This window comes from Chrysochloris asiatica, unplaced genomic scaffold (genome assembly GCF_000296735.1).
Source record: "Chrysochloris asiatica unplaced genomic scaffold, ChrAsi1.0 scaffold00076, whole genome shotgun sequence".
Classification (NCBI taxonomy): domain Eukaryota; kingdom Metazoa; phylum Chordata; class Mammalia; order Afrosoricida; family Chrysochloridae; genus Chrysochloris; species Chrysochloris asiatica.
In genome coordinates, this window is record NW_006408594.1 from 3,887,131 (window position 1) to 3,895,580 (window position 8,450).

General features: G+C 44.0%; 1 pseudogene; it reads left to right on the plus strand.

Moving 5' to 3' along the window:
• The first annotated feature begins 5,339 nt into the window (after window positions 1-5,339).
• On the plus strand, window positions 5,340-5,927 carry LOC102830478 (annotated as a pseudogene).
• The last annotated feature ends 2,523 nt before the right edge of the window (window positions 5,928-8,450 follow it).

Sequence of the window (8,450 nt, forward strand, 5' to 3'; positions counted from 1 at the left end):
GAGCCAGAAGGGTGTCCTGGGTTTGGGCGCAAAGGGGAAGAGGAGGACAAGGGCTACCCCCAGATTAGCATGGCCTTGCCCTGCTGCCACTAGAGAGGTCTGGGGGCTCCATCTGCCCCGCCGCCATTCCCGCCGACCGCTCTGGGGTCCCGATGGAGTGCAGAGCTTTCCGGCGGGGGGCCGGCGGACTTCCCCCGCCGCGTTCACGCAGGCCCCGTGAAAACTGCGGGGCTGCGGGCAGCTCCTCCTGGGAAATGTAGTCTCTGCACTGAGCCCCGGCGCTCGGGAGGAAGCCTCGGAACCGAACCGCGGGCTGCGCTGGTGTGGGGAAGGGGTCTAGTGGATCTCTCCTCGCCGGCCCCTGTCGCTGTACCCGGACTCTTTGTTATTGTTGTTTTACTTGCTAAAAAGGTGTCTTGATTGGTATGAAGGTAAAATGAATTCCGTATGGGAAATGGTAAAACGTATTCAAATGCCAGGGTTGGTGTTTTTAGTCTTGGTGGAGGGGTGGGCGTGCGTACGTACGTGCGTGTGTGTATCAGCATTGTGGCGCTGCGGGTTAATGCCGTGGACCGCAAAGTTGGTTTGAACCGCAAAGTTGGCGGTTCAAACTCACTGCGGTTCAGGCTCCTCGGAAACCCTATACAGGGTCACTATGGGTCGGACCCAACTCGATGACGCTTAACAACAACAAACACATAACATCTACGTTTTTCCAAACAGGAGGTCTTGTTATTGTTAAATGCCATGGAGTCCGATGAACTCGTAGCGACACAGCAGAAGAAACACTGCCTGGTCCTGCGTCATACTCACAATTTTTGTTACACTTGAATCCATTGCTGATGCTTCTGTACATCCGTCCTATTGGGGAGTTTTCCTCATTTCCTACGGAGGCTCCTAATGGGTATCTGACAGACTTCCAAGCCTTTTCTGCTACAGTACATAATAAAGGTCTTATTTTTACTGACTTAATATGAGTCCGGCACTGGTATGGAGTCCTGGTGTGGCACTGTAGGATAAGCACTTGATTGCAAGGTTGGCAGTTCAAAGTCACTAGCTGCTCCTGGGAAACCCTATACAGGGTCCCTATAAATTAGAACCAACTCAATGGCACTTTACAACATACAACTTACTTATCTACTTAGTCTATTGCTTATTATCTGTCAGCTTTACAAGGGCAAGGATTTCATCTGTTTTGTTCTTGGTCATATGCCCAGTGTGTATACCAGTGCCTATTGTTGTCGTTAAGTGTCATCAAATTGGTTCCGACTCACAGTGACCCTGTACAGACAGGGTTTCCGAGGAATAGCTGGTGGGTTTGAACCACTGACCTTGTGGTTCAAACTGACCTTGTGTTCCAGATACTGTAACTTATTTGTTGTTACTGTTAGGTGCCATCAGGTTAGTACTGACTCACAGCGACCCTATGTACAACAGAACGAAACATTGCCCAGTTCACAGCCAACCTCACAATTGTTGCCACACTTGAGCCCATTGATGCTGCCACTTGGCCAATCCATCTCACTGGGGGATCTTCCTCTTTTTCTCTGACTCTCCACCTTACCAAACATGACATCCTTCTCCAGTGACTGGTCCCTCCTGACAATATGTCCAAAGTATGAGAGATCAAGTTTGGCCATCTTGGCCTCCAAGGAACACTCTGGCTGCACTTCTTCCAACACAAATCTGTTTGTACTTTTGGCAGCCCACGGCACTTTCAATATTCTCCTCCAATACCATAACTCAAAAGCATCAATTCTTCTACAGTCTTCCTTATTCACTCTTATTCACTGTCCAACTATTGCACACGTATGAGGTTATTGAAAATACCATGGCTTGGGTCAGGTGCACCTTAGTCATCAAGCTGACATCTTTGCTCTGCAACACATTAAAAAGGTCTTGTGCAGCAGATTTGCCTAATACGATAAGTCGTTTGATTTCTTGACTGCTGCTTCCATAAGTGTTGATAGTTGATCCAAGAAAAATGAAGTCTTTGAAAACTTCAATCATTTCTCCATTGCTAAGAATGTTGTTTATTGGTCCAGTGGTAAGTTACATAGTATCTTGGAAAGTGATCATTGAGGCGGAAACATTAGAGCATTAGAACTTAGTTCTACTACAAACCATACGGGGTCACCACAAGTTAGAATCAGTTCCAGGACAATTGGTTGATTTGCTTTTGGAAGGGAGATTCTAGGCTGATAGGATTTATGATTTTAAATAAGATCATTAGAGAAGGTCTCATTAAGAAGCTGACATTTGAGCAAAGATTTGAAGAAGTTGAGAAGAGAGTTATTCTTCAGTTTGGAGGGTGACTGTTCCAAGTATTGAGAACAACCTCCGTGCAAAGGCCCTGAGGCAGAAGCTTACAGTGTGATTAAAGAACACCACTGAGAAGATATGAATCAAAAAGGGTGAAAGGAGAAAAAAGGGTCGGGGGCAGGTTATTAGAGTTTTATGGGTCGTTGGGACTTTGACTTTGAGTGAGATGGTAGCCATAGAAGGGTTGTGAGCAAAGGAGAGATGTGATCTGACCTCCAGTCAACTGGTCCACTTGAGATGTTCTGTGGAGAAGTGACAGAGGCAAGGGCCGAGGCAGCACTAGAACGATGCTGCACCATGCCTGGTGACAATGGAGGTGATGGTGAGGGACAGGATTGCAGCGGTTCATTAAAGGCAGTTCCCACAGTTTCCTGGAGCATGGGATATTGGGTGTGACAGAAAAGTCAAAGGATGGCCCCAGTGTTTTTTGGCTGGAACATCTGGAAGATGGGGCTGCTGTGAACTGATGTGGGGAAGACTAAAGGTGCTCATGTGTTAGGTTGAGATACTGAGAAAACAGAGAAAGAAGAATCTGGAGATGGCAAGAGAGCTCGGGTCTCAGATGCACGCAACCATGCAGTCACTGAGAGAGACAGGAAGTGGATGAGAACTGGACCTTCGGAAGCTAGTCTAGAAGATGGGAAGGTATACAAGGAACCAGCTCAGGGAAACAAGGAGTGAACAGTGAGGTGGGAGGAAAATGAGGGGAGAGTATCCTAGAGGCCAAGTGAGGAAGAAGAGCATATTGCAGAGGAAAAAGGAGTGGCCAGTCAAGTTAAATACCACTGACCAGGGCAGCAGGGCCCATTGTCCGTCCTTGTGGAATGACAGTTTCCCTCATCTGGAAAATAAAGAGGTCTGAACAGACAATCTGCAAGAGCCTACCCAACACTTTGGGACCTGCAAGCAGGGTTTTGGAAGCCACAGATTTAGCCCTTAACATTCAAGCATCTCTTCTTCAGAGACCAAATATCCACCCCCTTTTTTAAAAAATAAGTTTTTATTGTGAATTGAGTGATCATTTACATGGGAGAACATTGGTTTTACACTCAGCATTTCATTGCAATGATTACAGTCTCCTCCGTGCGTCATCATTCAACAGTATTTGCTCTGTTTTGTTTTTATGTTTTTTTGGTACAGGTGGGTGTACACAAAAACATTTAGGAATATATAATCATTTAAACAACCAAAGGGCACATTCTGCAAGCCTGCCTGCTGACCTCCAACACACAGCCTTTCTCTTTCCATGAGTCTAGAGTCCTCAGCTGCTCCCTCTCCTCATGTTCTCATCTCTGCCTCCATCTCTGGTGTTGATGCTCTATCTCTCTGTGTCCTTATCTCAGGACAGGGTCCCACATTCCCTTCGTGCTCTTCTCCCTTGATGGCCCAGGGTCCTCTGCTCCTGGACTGTAAGATTAACTACTCCCCCCCCCCTTTTTTGTTACAAAACTACTTTTACAGTTGTGACAGTCGCAATTAGTTATGATAACAATTATTCACTATTTAATCGTAAGAATCTTATCCCCATCTCCTGCCTAGACACAATGAAAACTATTCAGTGGGGATTTTACCTTTTCCCTCAGGGACGGAGATTCTTTAACACTACCTGTGACCTTCCTTTTAGGGGAAATACATTATAACTCACCACCAAGGAGGCTCTGGTAGCTTACTGGGTTATGAATTAGGCTGCTAACCTCAAGGTCAGCAGTTCGAATCTACTAGTTGCTCCTTGGGAAAAAGATGAGGTTTTCTGCTTCTGTAAAAATTTACAGCCTTGGGACTCCTATTCAGGGTCACTATGAGTGGGAACTGACTCTAAGGCACACGATCACCATTGTTCTTAAGAAGAAAACAAAACAGTGATTGCTGAGTAGACACCAGCTTGCTTTGGTTTCATATGTGTCAGAATAGAACTTCTGTATGAAGTTTCTAGTGGCTGACTTCTCAAAAGGAGATCTGACTTTCTGAGACCCCTCTGGGTGGACTCGAAACTCCAACCTTTTGGTGAGCAACTGAGCACATCAATTGCACCACCCAGGAACTCAGTGAAATGTTGTTGACTAAATGAAGTTGTGTATCCGTTCCTGGTAAACAATCATATATGTTATCACCACAGGGGAAAAAAATGTCGGTAATCCCACTGGTAAGTGGTCTTTTTGTTTAAGAGGATGCTCATTGGTTTTCAAGCTGCTTGTAAGAGTGGAAAAATGTTCCTAGTGCCAGAAAGTTATGCCTATGTGTGCTCCTGGACTCTCAGCTTCTACTCTAAGGAAAGGTAAGAAAAGGATAAATTACGTGGTATAGAGGATAAGCGCTGGACTGCGAACCACAAGGTTGGTAGTTTGAGCCCACCAGCTGCTCCAAGGCAGAATGATGATGCTTTCTGCTCCCACAGAAGATTTACAACCTTGGAAACCCTATACAGAGTGTCTATGAGTCAGAACTAACTCAATGGCACTTAACAACAACAACAACAAATTCGTTTCCAGATTACTGAACACTTAGAGGTTTTAAACAGCACGTTATTATGATTTTATAGTTCTGGGTGTAAGTAGCCTAAAATGGGTCTCACTGGGCTAGTGTCAAGGTGCTGGCAGTGTGTTTTGGAGCTTTTTCTAGCTTCTAGACGCTGCCTGCACTCCTTGGCTCTTTCTATTTCAAAGCCAGCAATGGCCAGTAAAGTCTTTTCTATGATGCCGTGTGTCTAATTCTGATTCTTTTGCTTTCTTGTCCCCATTTAAGGACCTTGTGATTACGTTAAGAAAGAAGATCTCTCCGTGGTACAAATGGTTTGCGACTATTAACCTAAAGGTTAATGGTTCCACCCCACCCAGCAGTTCCACAAAAGAAACACCTGGAATCTACTTCTGTAAACACTATATAGCTGGGAAAGCCCCTCTGGAGAAACAAGAAGCAAGATGTGTCTATACTGTGGAATGGAAAATATCTTCACCCAATTCACAATAAAAAGTTTTCAAAAGTTTTCTTTCAAAAATTTTTTTAAAAGGCTGGAGAGTATAGGGGGCTCCAGAGAACAGACGCCGCTGGCGAGGATGGTGCTGGAAAGCGTGGCCCGCATCATGAAGGTGCAGCTCCCAGCGTATCGTAAATGGCTGCCAGTTCCAGAAAGCATCACTGGATTTGCCCACCTCACTGTTTCAGAATGGCTTTGGCTGTTGCCTTTTTTGGTGTACCTACACTACCTTGCAATTTGTCCATTCCTCCCAAAGAAGGACGGCTTGATTAATCTTCAAGTTTTTGTTGTTATCTAGTGTCGTTGAGTCAGTTCTGACCCATAGCAACTCTGTATAAGGTTTCCTAAGAGCAGCTGGTGAGCTTGAACTGTCAACCTTGCAGTTCAAACGGCATTGCAGTCTGGCGCATTAACCCACAGTGCCACACCAGGACTCCAATTTAAAAATACAAAAGGAAAAACTCCAAGTGGTGAATGATATAAGTATCAAAGATTTATGTCTGGCTAAAGCAGCTTATTTTAGATGTTGGCGTTCTAAGACGTTTCCTGCTTGTGATGGGTCACGTAATAAACACATGAATTGACAGGAGACTATGTGGATCCACTAACACCGAAGAAGAAAGAGGTCTAATAGTAATGAATTAGGGTTGAATTCAATTGTGTGCTGTAAAATCCTGTAACAATATTTTCCCATTCTTTGTGTATAGAAAATCTTTGAAATGGTGGTCTTAATTATTACTACTGGTTGATAATTATTTCTGCTGATTTATTTTCTTGCTGCTCTACTATTTGTATTTGGTACTTTATATAACTTTTAGAACATTTATATGGAAATTAAATTGCACAAGTCCCTCAGTATGATTTTTAGGAATTAATATATTGTCCAGTAATAAAATCAATACTTCTCGACACTTGATTGAGAAAATCTAAATTATTGGCAATGGGTCCAAGATTGTTTGGATATCAATATTTTCTACAGAATGTATAATTAAATTTTTCCCCATTAAGTATGATTTTTTCAGATCTCTTTTCTTTTGATCATTTGAAGTGATACTCTTTTAAGAATAAGAAAAAATATTGCCATTCAGAATTACTTACCTTTATAGATATTTATTGTCAATTAATACAAATATCTCAATTTCAGAAAAGATGTAAACTGGATATAAAAAATTCCCAGGAACAGTTATTTATAAAAGTTTTATTTAGTTTACAAAAGGCTGTTTGTATCTGTTGATGTGGGCCTTTTTTTGTGTATCTTGAGGGATTTGACGCAGTAAAGGCGGAGGGTACGGTGGCAGCACTTAGACCTGAACTCAAGCTATTGCCATTGAAGATCAATTAGAAATCAACAAAGTAAATCTGAACTCATATCAAAATGATAATGATTCCATGTTCAAATTGTATTTATGTGAACATTTCTCTGTTTAAAGCTATGTAATCCACAAAAACTGTTCGCAAAATAAACTAGAAAAACTTTAAAAATAAATAAAAATTTTAAAACACTTCTGTGGAGCAGTTCTGCTCTATAACACACGGGGTGACCGTAAGTCAGAATAGCTCAGTGGTACTTGGTGTGTTTCGTTGGCTTTTATTGATTACATTGGGCTCACCCAGAAAAACCCAGGAGAGTATCAAGGTCAGATAAAACAGACTCAATTCCCTTTGTAACATGACAAAAATCACAGGTTCTGCAGATTAGGAGGACATTTTTTTGTGGGGAGGGGGTATTATTCTGCCTCCATACCCAATTACCTACATGCATCACTGGACAGGAGCTGGGGGTGCAAGCAAAACACTTCCATGCCCATCCTAGCATCAAGTGAGGTCCCAGCTCTGATCCAGGTGTTCTGGGGTTCAGATAAACTCTCAGAGAGCTGGGGGCAGGTGGGTACTGTCCAGTCACTGTTCAGCAACATGTGAGATAAAGAAGAAAGAGACATTTGTAAAAACTCAACTGGACTGTGTTAGATGCTTGCTGGCCCCGACTGTTGGTCTCTTTAATTTCAAGAGTTTAAGTGGACCGTGCGGGTAGATGTGAGGATCAGTTCCCAAAGACGAAGCTCATAACTGAGTTGATAAAAGGGAGTCCAGCATGCAAAGGCACAGCCACCAGCCTCCCAAGTAAGGGGACGCTTGCAGGCCGGTCTCCCTCATTCCTCATCTCCAAGTCTCCCTTCTCCCTGGAGCCTCAGCCACTCCATCAAATGCAAGCCTCAAATCAAACTCTGCATGTCAGAATACTCTGGAAGCAATGGAGGCCCAGGTGGGTGTGGGCTGTATTTGTTCACTTGCTGGAGATCATGGAGATCAGAACACAGTGGCGGAGAGGAACATCTTATCATTGTAACTTGTGATTGTGAACAGCACTAAGAAGGGAAGGAACAAGGGGCTAGAGAGGGAGTGACAAGGTGGCTTATGTGGAGCAGGTGCCACGGAAGGCTGTGCAGTTTGAGTGGGGAAAACAAGGGTTAAGATGGCATGAAGAGGTCAGAGAAATACGCTCAGCCAGCATGCGGGGCTCTAACCCAGATAAGGGGTTTGGAGAGGAGCCCTAGTGGTGCAGTGCTAAAGCACTCAGCTGGTTGGTGGTATGAACCCATGAGAAAGATGGGGCAGTCGGCTTCATTAATGATTGGTGATGGTTGTATGCAACGGAGTCAATTCCAACTCATAGCGACCCTGTCTAGGGTTTCCAAGGCTATAAATCTTTACAGGAGCAGAAAACTTCATCTTTCTCTCTCATAGCTGCTGGTAGATTTAACTATTGATCTTGTGGTTAGCAGCCTGACTCGTAATCCGCTATGCTCCTTTTGGTAATGATTGCAGCCTTGGAAACTACGGTACTTTCTGGCGTAGTCTGTGTAACTCCCACCAAATGACTGGGCAGGGCTATTCAAGTATGAGGTGCTATGGCCCACCAAGAGGAGCTCGGTATTAATGTAAATAAGGCATATGGCACCCATACAAATTGGAACCCTAACATGGGATTGGTTAGTTTTGCCATCCTGGTGGTGCTGGTAGTGGTGATAGTGTGCCGTGGAGTTGGTTCCAACTCTTAGAGACCCTGCTTAGGGTTTCTGAGGCTGTAAATCTTTATGAGAGCAGAAAACCTCAGCTTTCTCCCATGGAACAGCTGGTAGTTTTGAAATGCTAA